At 41.4% G+C, this 12180-nt stretch overlaps 4 non-coding genes and 1 pseudogene across 4 annotated transcripts; all 5 read left to right on the forward strand.

The window, feature by feature from the left end:
• Positions 1-805: 805 nt before the first annotated feature.
• Positions 806-993, forward strand: LOC141236725 (U2 spliceosomal RNA). Its single transcript, XR_012302372.1, has one exon. It is a non-coding gene; the product is annotated as a U2 spliceosomal RNA (small nuclear RNA).
• A 1115-nt stretch (positions 994-2108) lies between these two features.
• On the forward strand, positions 2109-2299 carry LOC141236641 (U2 spliceosomal RNA). The gene has a single exon (XR_012302293.1). It is a non-coding gene; the product is annotated as a U2 spliceosomal RNA (small nuclear RNA).
• A 1115-nt stretch (positions 2300-3414) lies between these two features.
• On the forward strand, positions 3415-3605 carry LOC141236642 (U2 spliceosomal RNA). The gene has a single exon (XR_012302294.1). It is a non-coding gene; the product is annotated as a U2 spliceosomal RNA (small nuclear RNA).
• Positions 3606-4720: 1115 nt separating this feature from the next.
• Positions 4721-4911, forward strand: LOC141236612 (U2 spliceosomal RNA). The gene has a single exon (XR_012302264.1). It is a non-coding gene; the product is annotated as a U2 spliceosomal RNA (small nuclear RNA).
• Positions 4912-11299: 6388 nt separating this feature from the next.
• LOC141236737 (U2 spliceosomal RNA) lies at positions 11300-11500 on the forward strand (annotated as a pseudogene).
• Positions 11501-12180: the final 680 nt, after the last annotated feature.

A 12180-nucleotide genomic window follows, 5' to 3' on the forward strand; every position in this document is an offset into this window, starting at 1 on the left:
TTAATATATCTGTGCCCCATGCTTTTAATTTGTCGACGCATTATGAGATTTTAAGGAAAATAGTGTCCGATTTTAATTTAGGGACTAAGAAAATAGAGGAATTAAGAAATAGTAAGAAACTAATTAAAGAAATACGTAAAAGTGAGGAAATATGTAATGTTGACAGATATGATGATGACAAATCTATGTCTATCTGGAAAATGATTAACGTTTTTTATCTTTTTAATGAACAGAGAGATCTGGCTTGGAGTTGCATGCACCGCTGTCTTCCTTGCCGGGCATTCCAATACAGAAGAGGATTTGTGAGGTCTGCCATCTGCCCAAGAGCCGGATGCCAAGACGAGGAAACGGTGGAACATCTATTATGGACATGTAATTTTGCAAAGGATTTCTGGAGAAGACTGCTCCCCCTACTGGAAAGGGTGGCAGACCTCAAGGACTTTACATATAAAACTGTGCTATACGGACTTATGGAATGCCCCACAATGGACCAGTACACAATGGCTTGGAAGACAGTGAACTGCGCCAAGTCATCTCTCTGGAAAGCGCGCAACATTGCTATTTTTAAACAAGATGTTTTATCAGTGAATGATGTTTTAAGTTTATGTTTATGTGAAATGTATACTTATTATTTAATTGACAAAAAGAAGAATATACATATTTCCAAAAAATGGCTTGTTGACCAATGGAACCTAATTATTTAAAATCTTTGTATTTTTTTGCTTTGAAAATTTCATTTGTCTTTTAACGTTTGGTATTTGTGTAATTATGCTTGTAATTTGTTAAAGTTTTAATAAACGGTTTTATCCCTCTGCAGGGGATAGCCAAATTAAAAAAAAATCTGTTCTTATCAGTTTAATATCTGATACGTCCCCTATCTGGGGACCATATATTAAATGGATTTTTAGAACAGGGAGATGGAAAAAGAGCTTGCTCTGTCCACTCCACGCATTGACCTGGTATTGCAGTATCTCCAGGACCGGTGCACCCCTTCTTTAATGCAGTTTCTAAAATCAGAAAGAATTGAATTCAATGTTTTTTGTTCATTTTGCTTGTTTGTCGGATTTTGGGATGGACTCTTTGGCTTTGCTTTTCTTCTCCTCATTGGATTTTTCATGTTCAAAGTTGCAGAAGCCAGATTACAAGCTCATTTTGGTTCAACTTCAGCAACTGTGCATTGCATTGCCATGTAATGTGATGCAATGCTATCTTTCTAGCTCTCCCATTTTACTTCCTTTTGGATAAACAGACATATTAGGCAAGCATTTTGGAGCTTTCACCTAAATAACTACAGGTGGTGAGATAAGCTGCACAATATAATTGACCTTTCAGTATATTGTTGCACACACACCATCTATTTAGCAAATGCCCTTGTTATCAACAGCAGCCTTTTAAACTCACCTGAGCTAACAGGTATGTGCGCTGGTTACTCTTCTGCGCTTAAAATTTCTTTTTTGGTTTGCTACAATGCCTTTTCTGAAACGTTGTCTCCTTCTGCTGGAACACTGACTTCTTTCATTTAATGCCTGCAGACTATAAAAGAGAACCCAACCCAAAAAGTTTGGTTGATTAGTCTGTGGCATTCTGTTAAACTGTTGCTTATGGCGGTCTCTGTGAGCTTCTCAGCGACATTCAGCCAGCCAGGTATCCTGCCTGCAGTAGATGGAATGTGGCAATGGAACGCTGGCTGCGCGTGTCATAATAGGCTCTGAGCCTTTATATACCTGTGCACAGCAGCAGCCACCTTCAGTCTGCTGCTGGACAGCCAGCAGCAGCAGCAGCAGGAGAGGTATGTAATCAGGAGCCCTCCTGCTAAGGGTAGACAGCTGCTCGTTCCACCCCACCCCCCGCCTTAATTGGTTCTCCTCCCTTCCAACGGTGTTGAGGCGGGTGGGAACAGCAGGGGGTGAAGGTGCTGTGTTTAAAGAGGTGGAGTTATGCAGATCTAAAACGCGTGGATTGCAGCAGCAGCAAGCCGAAAAGTGCAGGCATGTAAGGGATCTAGAGGTTGACAACATGTCTTCTTAACGGGAGTCCAGGAGCTCATCTCCACAAATGGACTTTTCAGGATCCTTGGGTGGCTCCGTAGTTTGAAACCAATTCTGGTTATCGCTTCTCGGCCTTTTGGCTAAGATCAAGTGTAGTATCTGTTCTTATCAGTTTAATATCTGATACATCCCCTATCTGGGGACCATATATTAAATGGATTTTTAGAACAGGGAGATGGAAAAAGAGCTTGCTCTGTCCACTCCACGCATTGACCTGGTATTGCAGTATCTCCAGGACCGGTGCACCCCTTCTTTAATGCAGTTTCTAAAATCAGAAAGAATTGAATTCAATGTTTTTTGTTCATTTTGCTTGTTTGTCGGATTTTGGGATGGACTCTTTGGCTTTGCTTTTCTTCTCCTCATTGGATTTTTCATGTTCAAAGTTGCAGAAGCCAGATTACAAGCTCATTTTGGTTCAACTTCAGCAACTGTGCATTGCATTGCCATGTAATGTGATGCAATGCTATCTTTCTAGCTCTCCCTTTTTACTTCCTTTTGGATAAACAGACATATTAGGCAAGCATTTTGGAGCTTTCACCTAAATAACTACAGGTGGTGAGATAAGCTGCACAATATAATTGACCTTTCAGTATATTGTTGCACACACACCATCTATTTAGCAAATGCCCTTGTTATCAACAGCAGCCTTTTAAACTCACCTGAGCTAACAGGTATGTGCGCTGGTTACTCTGCTGCGCTTAAAATTTCTTTTTTGGTTTGCTACAATGCCTTTTCTGAAACGTTGTCTCCTTCTGCTGGAACACTGACTTCTTTCATTTAATGCCTGCAGACTATAAAAGAGAACCCAACCCAAAAAGTTTGGTTGATTAGTCTGTGGCATTCTGTTAAACTGTTGCTTATGGCGGTCTCTGTGAGCTTCTCAGCGACATTCAGCCAGCCAGGTATCCTGCCTGCAGTAGATGGAATGTGGCAATGGAACGCTGGCTGCGCGTGTCATAATAGGCTCTGAGCCTTTATATACCTGTGCACAGCAGCAGCCACCTTCAGTCTGCTGCTGGACAGCCAGCAGCAGCAGCAGCAGGAGAGGTATGTAATCAGGAGCCCTCCTGCTAAGGGTAGACAGCTGCTCGTTCCACCCCACCCCCCGCCTTAATTGGTTCTCCTCCCTTCCAACGGTGTTGAGGCGGGTGGGAACAGCAGGGGGTGAAGGTGCTGTGTTTAAAGAGGTGGAGTTATGCAGATCTAAAACGCGTGGATTGCAGCAGCAGCAAGCCGAAAAGTGCAGGCATGTAAGGGATCTAGAGGTTGACAACATGTCTTCTTAACGGGAGTCCAGGAGCTCATCTCCACAAATGGACTTTTCAGGATCCTTGGGTGGCTCCGTAGTTTGAAACCAATTCTGGTTATCGCTTCTCGGCCTTTTGGCTAAGATCAAGTGTAGTATCTGTTCTTATCAGTTTAATATCTGATACATCCCCTATCTGGGGACCATATATTAAATGGATTTTTAGAACAGGGAGATGGAAAAAGAGCTTGCTCTGTCCACTCCACGCATTGACCTGGTATTGCAGTATCTCCAGGACCGGTGCACCCCTTCTTTAATGCAGTTTCTAAAATCAGAAAGAATTGAATTCGATGTTTTTTGTTCATTTTGCTTGTTTGTCGGATTTTGGGATGGACTCTTTGGCTTTGCTTTTCTTCTCCTCATTGGATTTTTCATGTTCAAAGTTGCAGAAGCCAGATTACAAGCTCATTTTGGTTCAACTTCAGCAACTGTGCATTGCATTGCCATGTAATGTGATGCAATGCTATCTTTCTAGCTCTCCCTTTTTACTTCCTTTTGGATAAACAGACATATTAGACAAGCATTTTGGAGCTTTCACCTAAATAACTACAGGTGGTGAGATAAGCTGCACAATATAATTGACCTTTCAGTATATTGTTGCACACACACCATCTATTTAGCAAATGCCCTTGTTATCAACAGCAGCCTTTTAAACTCACCTGAGCTAACAGGTATGTGCGCTTGTTACTCTGCTGCGCTTAAAATTTCTTTTTTGGTTTGCTACAATGCCTTTTCTGAAACGTTGTCTCCTTCTGCTGGAACACTGACTTCTTTCATTTAATGCCTGCAGACTATAAAAGAGAACCCAACCCAAAAAGTTTGGTTGATTAGTCTGTGGCATTCTGTTAAACTGTTGCTTATGGCGGTCTCTGTGAGCTTCTCAGCGACATTCAGCCAGCCAGGTATCCTGCCTGCAGTAGATGGAATGTGGCAATGGAACGCTGGCTGCGCGTGTCATAATAGGCTCTGAGCCTTTATATACCTGTGCACAGCAGCAGCCACCTTCAGTCTGCTGCTGGACAGCCAGCAGCAGCAGCAGCAGGAGAGGTATGTAATCAGGAGCCCTCCTGCTAAGGGTAGACAGCTGCTCGTTCCACCCCACCCCCCGCCTTAATTGGTTCTCCTCCCTTCCAACGGTGTTGAGGTGGGTGGGAACAGCAGGGGGTGAAGGTGCTGTGTTTAAAGAGGTGGAGTTATGCAGATCTAAAACGCGTGGATTGCAGCAGCAGCAAGCCGAAAAGTGCAGGCATGTAAGGGATCTAGAGGTTGACAACATGTCTTCTTAACGGGAGTCCAGGAGCTCATCTCCACAAATGGACTTTTCAGGATCCTTGGGTGGCTCCGTAGTTTGAAACCAATTCTGGTTATCGCTTCTCGGCCTTTTGGCTAAGATCAAGTGTAGTATCTGTTCTTATCAGTTTAATATCTGATACGTCCCCTATCTGGGGACCATATATTAAATGGATTTTTAGAACAGGGAGATGGAAAAAGAGCTTGCTCTGTCCACTCCACGCATTGACCTGGTATTGCAGTATCTCCAGGACCGGTGCACCCCTTCTTTAATGCAGTTTCTAAAATCAGAAAGAATTGAATTCAATGTTTTTTGTTCATTTTGCTTGTTTGTCGGATTTTGGGATGGACTCTTTGGCTTTGCTTTTCTTCTCCTCATTGGATTTTTCATGTTCAAAGTTGCAGAAGCCAGATTACAAGATCATTTTGGTTCAACTTCAGCAACTGTGCATTGCATTGCCATGTAATGTGATGCAATGCTATCTTTCTAGCTCTCCCTTTTTACTTCCTTTTGGATAAACAGACATATTAGGCAAGCATTTTGGAGCTTTCACCTAAATAACTACAGGTGGTGAGATAAGCTGCACAATATAATTGACCTTTCAGTATATTGTTGCACACACACCATCTATTTAGCAAATGCCCTTGTTATCAACAGCAGCCTTTTAAACTCACCTGAGCTAACAGGTATGTGCGCTGGTTACTCTGCTGCGCTTAAAATTTCTTTTTTGGTTTGCTACAATGCCTTTTCTGAAACGTTGTCTCCTTCTGCTGGAACACTGACTTCTTTCATTTAATGCCTGCAGACTATAAAAGAGAACCCAACCCAAAAAGTTTGGTTGATTAGTCTGTGGCATTCTGTTAAACTGTTGCTTATGGCGGTCTCTGTGAGCTTCTCAGCGACATTCAGCCAGCCAGGTATCCTGCCTGCAGTAGATGGAATGTGGCAATGGAACGCTGGCTGCGCGTGTCATAATAGGCTCTGAGCCTTTATATACCTGTGCACAGCAGCAGCCACCTTCAGTCTGCTGCTGGACAGCCAGCAGCAGCAGCAGCAGGAGAGGTATGTAATCAGGAGCCCTCCTGCTAAGGGTAGACAGCTGCTCGTTCCACCCCACCCCCCGCCTTAATTGGTTCTCCTCCCTTCCAACGGTGTTGAGGCGGGTGGGAACAGCAGGGGGTGAAGGTGCTGTGTTTAAAGAGGTGGAGTTATGCAGATCTAAAACGCGTGGATTGCAGCAGCAGCAAGCCGAAAAGTGCAGGCATGTAAGGGATCTAGAGGTTGACAACATGTCTTCTTAACGGGAGTCCAGGAGCTCATCTCCACAAATGGACTTTTCAGGATCCTTGGGTGGCTCCGTAGTTTGAAACCAATTCTGGTTATCGCTTCTCGGCCTTTTGGCTGAGACCAAGTGCTTCACAGCAGGAGGTTTCAGTTGAAGGGCACTCAGGTACCCCTCTCCTTGGCCTGGCAGGATCGTCCACTTCGGTGGGCTTCACCTGCCTGCTGCTATTAGGGAGAGGGATTAGTCCTAGGGTAACGGGCAGCGATCCCCCAGCCTTCAGGTGCTTTATCTCAAAGCTCTGAAGGCGCAGATTGCAGGCGGTTGCAATTTGCATTTTGTTGCGCCATACCATGGAGGTTGACCCCAACCTCGTGCCTCTATATGCGAGGCTTAAGAACACCATAAGGGTCCGATTTACGGCTGGTGGTTCCGATATACGGAATCTGGGATATGTAGTCCAGGACGTGCTTGAGAAACTGCTCCACGTCAGAACCAACGAAATCCTTTCTATCCAGGATTATCCTCGACGTGGAGATTATGATGTAACCTTTACTGGCGAAGGTATTTTCAAAGATGTTTTGTCCAGAGTTAAGTCGGTAGAAAATAGCCCTGGTCTAAAAGGGATTCAGATCATCGAGCACGTCCTGGATGAGGTAAAGATGGTGGTTGTGAAAATCTTCTCACCCTTCATAACAGCACCAGAGGTTATTTCCTTTTTGTCAGTTTATTTTAAAAGTGTGAAATTGATTGGAAAAGTGTTGAATGAGTTTAACATCTGGACCTCAAAATGGAAGTTTTTAGTAAAATGTGAAAGAGACCCTAAATTCCCTGGAGGTGTGAGACTTCCTCCAGCTCGATTTAAAATAGGGCAAACTAATGGGGATTTTTTTTTTCTCAGGAATGCCACTTTTCTGTAGGTATTGTGGTCTCTATGGGCACTCTAAGGATAGTTGTGGTGCCACTTGTAGAAATTGTGCCAGTACTGAACATGACACAAAGGAGTGCCCAAATGAAAAAAAATGCTCTTTTTGTCGGACACCTGGTCATTTCTATTTTTCTTGCCCTCACAGGTTCAGAGAGGATGAACAAAAACAAAAGGAGAAGTCCAAGACATCCGGGAATGGACGGGCCAATCAGACCACCCCTCAGGAGGAGGAGCAACAACCTGAAGCCTCGGGAGGTGATAAGGGCGCTTCAACTAGTAACAATCCCTCCGAGTCAATGACAGGTAACTCACAGGAGCCCAGGAGCTGGCTGAAAGACCATAAGGAGGCTAAAAGGAAGGCTGAGAAAGATCATAAAGGGGCGGTCGGTAAGGCCAAAAAAGAGCGCCAAAAGGCTGACACCGAGCCCAAAATTCCCACTGGGTCTCACGAGAGCGAGGGCGGTACGTGGCATTTGGTGAGGTCTCATAATAAGAAAAAGAATGGTTCCGTGGAGGTGGCTAATAGGGAGGAGATGGATACATCCCCTCACGGGGGTGTAGACTCTGGAATCCCGAGGTCCCGGGGCTCTGCTGCTCCAGGTGGGGCCCCGAACCTGGCTGCCTCCGGGGACTCTGAGGCTCCGCCATGTGCGCAGCCTGCCCCTGTGTTACGACCCTCTGCGGGTCAGCAGGGGAGTGCGGAGCCTCTCGGAGACCCACCTGACGAGGACCTAAATGGTCAGCCTATGGAGACCCAGTGTAACCTTTCTCTCAATATCCTTCCGAGCTACACCCCAGTAGCGTCGGGTCTTAATTTAAGTGAATGTTCCTTCTCCGATGATGAAGACTCTTTGATAACGGTGGATTCAGAAGAGGGCGTTGGTGAAAGTCCAAGTGGTCTGATCCGTCCATCGGATAGGTAAAGTCCAGTTTTTGTTTCTTCCTAACCATTTGTTATGATGGCTGACATTAGTGGTGTTTCCCTCAATGTGAGAGGCATAGGATCCAAGACCAGAAGAGCTACTGTTTTACATTTTTTAACCTGTTTTACAGCTTCTGTTTTCTTTTTACAAGAATGTCATATCCCTCATAAGATTTCTTACAAAAAATATAAGGAAGAGTGGAAACATGGTCCATCGGTCTGGTCTGGATCAAATGCAACCGGATCAGCCGGGGTAGCTATACTTTTTAAGGGAAATGTGTCTATTGATTTTATCCAAGATATTTTACCGGGTCGTATTCTTTTAGTTAAGGCTTTTATTGATGGGACAAGATGGCAGTTTTTAAATTTTTATGGGTCACCTGATAAAAATGAAAGGGCTGATATGCTGGAAATTTTACCTTTATTTATTAACATTTCTGAACCTTTTATCCTGGCAGGTGATTTTAATTGTATTTTAAAAGGCGAAAGCCGACGCTCCGGTTCTGTGAGTAGAAATTATGACAAAACGTCTGGAATGTTAAGCAATATTATAAATGATTGTAAATTAACTGATGTGTATAAAGAATGTAACAAGGATAGCCCTATAGACGCTGGTTTCACCTGGAGCAATTCTACATGTAGCTCCAGGATAGATTTTGTTTTAGGTTCAGAAAAAATACTGCCAGTGAAATGTGAAGTTTTAACTAATATTCTCTCAGATCACAAGGTTTTATCTTTTAGAGTGAGGATTAATGGAAAGAAGAAATGTGGTAAGAAATCTTGGAAATTGAATGTGTCCCTTTTAAAAGATCCACAAATTTTATCGGATTTTATTGAGTTTTATGTAAACTGTAGAAAAAGGAAAAACCCCAATATTTCTTTTAGCTCCTGGTGGGATAGAATGAAAATAAACATTAAAGATTTCTTTATAAAGAAAAGCATACAAAAAGCTAAAGAAAAGTTTGAGATCTATAATTTTCTTAATATCAGGTTACAGACATTGTACAAATTCAAAGACAATGGTCTGGATGTAGGTAATGATATATTGAGTCTTAAAGGAGAAATTTCAAAGTGGTTGGAACAAAAAGGAAAAGAACTGATTTTTCGTTCAAAGGTAAAACACGTAGAAGAGGATGAGACTTGTTCCAGGTATTTTTTTAAGAAAAACAAACAGGCGAAAACAATAATTGATAACATAGATGGAGATAATAATATCAACGTTATATTGGATAAGGTAAATGTCTATTTTAATGATCTTTTTAATGTAAAAACTGTAGACCATGATTTAATACACACTTTCCTGGGGGAGATCAAGTCCACCCTAGATGCTGATGCCCAAAGTTTTTTATCCCAACCTCTATGTAAGGAAGAGATTTTAGAAACCATGAAGAGTTTTAAAAATGGTAAAGTGCCCGGCCCTGATGGTATCCCCATAGAGTTTTATATAAGTTTTTATGATATTTTAAAAGATGATTTGTTTAATTTGTTTTCCGAAGTTTTTAATAATAAGGTTTTACTCAACTCATGGAAGAAAGGTGAGGTATCACTACTATACAAAAAAGGTGACAAAACGGATCTTAAAAACTGGAGGCCGATAACTCTTTTAAATAGTGATTACAAAATTATGGCTAAGATCTGTGCAAATCGGTTGAAAAAGGTGATACATAAAGTAATTCATGCAAATCAGGTATGCGGGGTACCTGGGCGTAGTATCTGGGACAATTTAAACCTGGTGAAAGATTGTATTGAAGATGTAAAAACCAGAAAGACAAAGATGTCAATCCTAGCGGTGGATTTTGAGAAAGCTTTTGACCGCGTGTCTCATTTTTATCTTTTTAAAGTTTTAGAAAAAATGGGCATTCCGGGTGGGTTTTTATTGTCTCTTAAAGCTTTTTATAATGATTGTACGAGTAAGATTTTAGTTAATGGTTTTAAAACAAAAGAGGTAGTTTTAAAATCAGGGGTGAAGCAGGGTTGCCCTTTGTCCCCCCTGCTTTTTATATGTGCTATAGAACCCCTTTTATGTACAATACGCCGGGATAAGCAAATATGTGGAGTACCCTTACCCGGAGGGAACGGTCTACAAGTTAAAGTTGTAAGCTATATGGATGATGTAGCAGTGTTTGGATGTGATGTACCTTCAATACAAAAAACGATAAGCCAAATTCAGTCTTTTTGTACAGTTTCCGGTTTTAAAATTAATCTTACTAAATGTAATATTTTAAATGTCGGGGGGATGAGTTTACATGATGTACCAATTGAAGTTACAGATTCCATTACTATTTTAGGTGTTTCTTTTAATGAATCTAATAATGGTTTTAATAGCTGGGATGCGGCAGCACAGAAAATTAATCAGAAAATCTGTATGTGGAATATGAGAAAGCTGTCAATGGAAGGTAAAGTTCTGATTGTAAAAATGGTGATATTACCTATCCTGTTATATCTTAGTTTGGTGTTCCCCCCTCCTACAAATTTGTTGAAACGAATTACAAAAGTATGTTTTACCTTTTTTTGGGGCTCAAAAATGGAGAAACTCAAAAGAGAAATTGTGACAAAGCCAAAGGTTAAAGGTGGGAAAGATTTCCCTGTTTTAGATAAGTTTCTTTTAATACATTTTTTCTGTTTCTGTTTTAAAACCCTTTTTAAAGATAATTACCTTTCCTATTTTATGCGTTTTAACACTGGTTTTCTCATGAGAAGGTTTGGTTGGTTTGAAACAGTTTTATCCTCTCCTTATGCTTTTAACCTACCTGCACATTATGAGATTTTAAAGAAAATTATTCTTGATTTTAATTTGAATAAGAAACAGACAGGGGATCTATGTAACAGCAAGACACTACTCAAACAAATTAGTACTGATGTGACGTTGTGTGATATTGAACGTTATGATGATGACAAAACTGTACACATATGGAAAACGATTAACGCCCCTTATCTTTTTAATGTACAGAAAGACATGTCTTGGAGCTGCGCACACCACTGTCTTCCTTGCCGGGCATTCCAGTACAGAAGAGGTTTTGTGAGGTCTGCCATCTGCCCAAGAGAAGGTTGTCAAGAAGAAGAGACAGTGAAGCATCTTTTATGGACTTGTGCTTTTGCTAAAGAGTTCTGGAGAAGACTAATCCCCCTGCTGGAGAAAATGGTGGACCTCAAGGACTTTAATTTTGCATCAGTGTTATATGGTCTTCTGGAATGCCCAACAATGGACCAAAAAATAATGGCGTGGAAGATAGTGAATTGTGCCAAGATAGCGCTCTGGAATGCTAGAAATATTGCTGTTTTTAAACATGAAATGTTACCAGTAGATGATGTTTTAGCCTTTTGTAAAAGTGAAATGTACATATACTATTTATTGGACAGGAAAAAGAATGTAACGTTGGCAGGCAAATGGCTTTTTAACCTATGGAATATTTGAAGTCTTGTAAAATTTGCTGTGATGGAATTTTTATTTTTCTTTGAAGTCCCGAAAGTGTAATGTGGATGTAATGGTTTTATTTCTGTAATTTGTTAAATTTTAAATAAACGGTTTTTATCCCCATGTGGGGGATAGCCAAATTAAAAAAAAAAAAATCTGTTCTTATCAGTTTAATATCTGATACGTCCCCTATCTGGGGACCATATATTAAATGGATTTTTAGAACAGGGAGATGGAAAAAGAGCTTGCTCTGTCCACTCCACGCATTGACCTGGTATTGCAGTATCTCCAGGACCGGTGCACCCCTTCTTTAATGCAGTTTCTAAAATCAGAAAGAATTGAATTCAATGTTTTTTGTTCATTTTGCTTGTTTGTCGGATTTTGGGATGGACTCTTTGGCTTTGCTTTTCTTCTCCTCATTGGATTTTTCATGTTCAAAGTTGCAGAAGCCAGATTACAAGCTCATTTTGGTTCAACTTCAGCAACTGTGCATTGCATTGCCATGTAATGTGATGCAATGCTATCTTTCTAGCTCTCCCTTTTTACTTCCTTTTGGATAAACAGACATATTAGGCAAGCATTTTGGAGCTTTCACCTAAATAACTACAGGTGGTGAGATAAGCTGCACAATATAATTGACCTTTCAGTATATTGTTGCACACACACCATCTATTTAGCAAATGCCCTTGTTATCAACAGCAGCCTTTTAAACTCACCTGAGCTAACAGGTATGTGCGCTGGTTACTCTGCTGCGCTTAAAATTTCTTTTTTGGTTTGCTACAATGCCTTTTCTGAAACGTTGTCTCCTTCTGCTGGAACACTGACTTCTTTCATTTAATGCCTGCAGACTATAAAAGAGAACCCAACCCAAAAAGTTTGGTTGATTAGTCTGTGGCATTCTGTTAAACTGTTGCTTATGGCGGTCTCTGTGAGCTTCTCAGCGACATTCAGCCAGCCAGGTATCCTGCCTGCAGTAGATGGAATGTGG

This window comes from Phyllobates terribilis, unplaced genomic scaffold (assembly GCF_046119375.1).
Source record: "Phyllobates terribilis strain yellow unplaced genomic scaffold, ASM4611937v1 Scaffold_710__1_contigs__length_769263, whole genome shotgun sequence".
NCBI lineage: Eukaryota > Metazoa > Chordata > Amphibia > Anura > Dendrobatidae > Phyllobates > Phyllobates terribilis.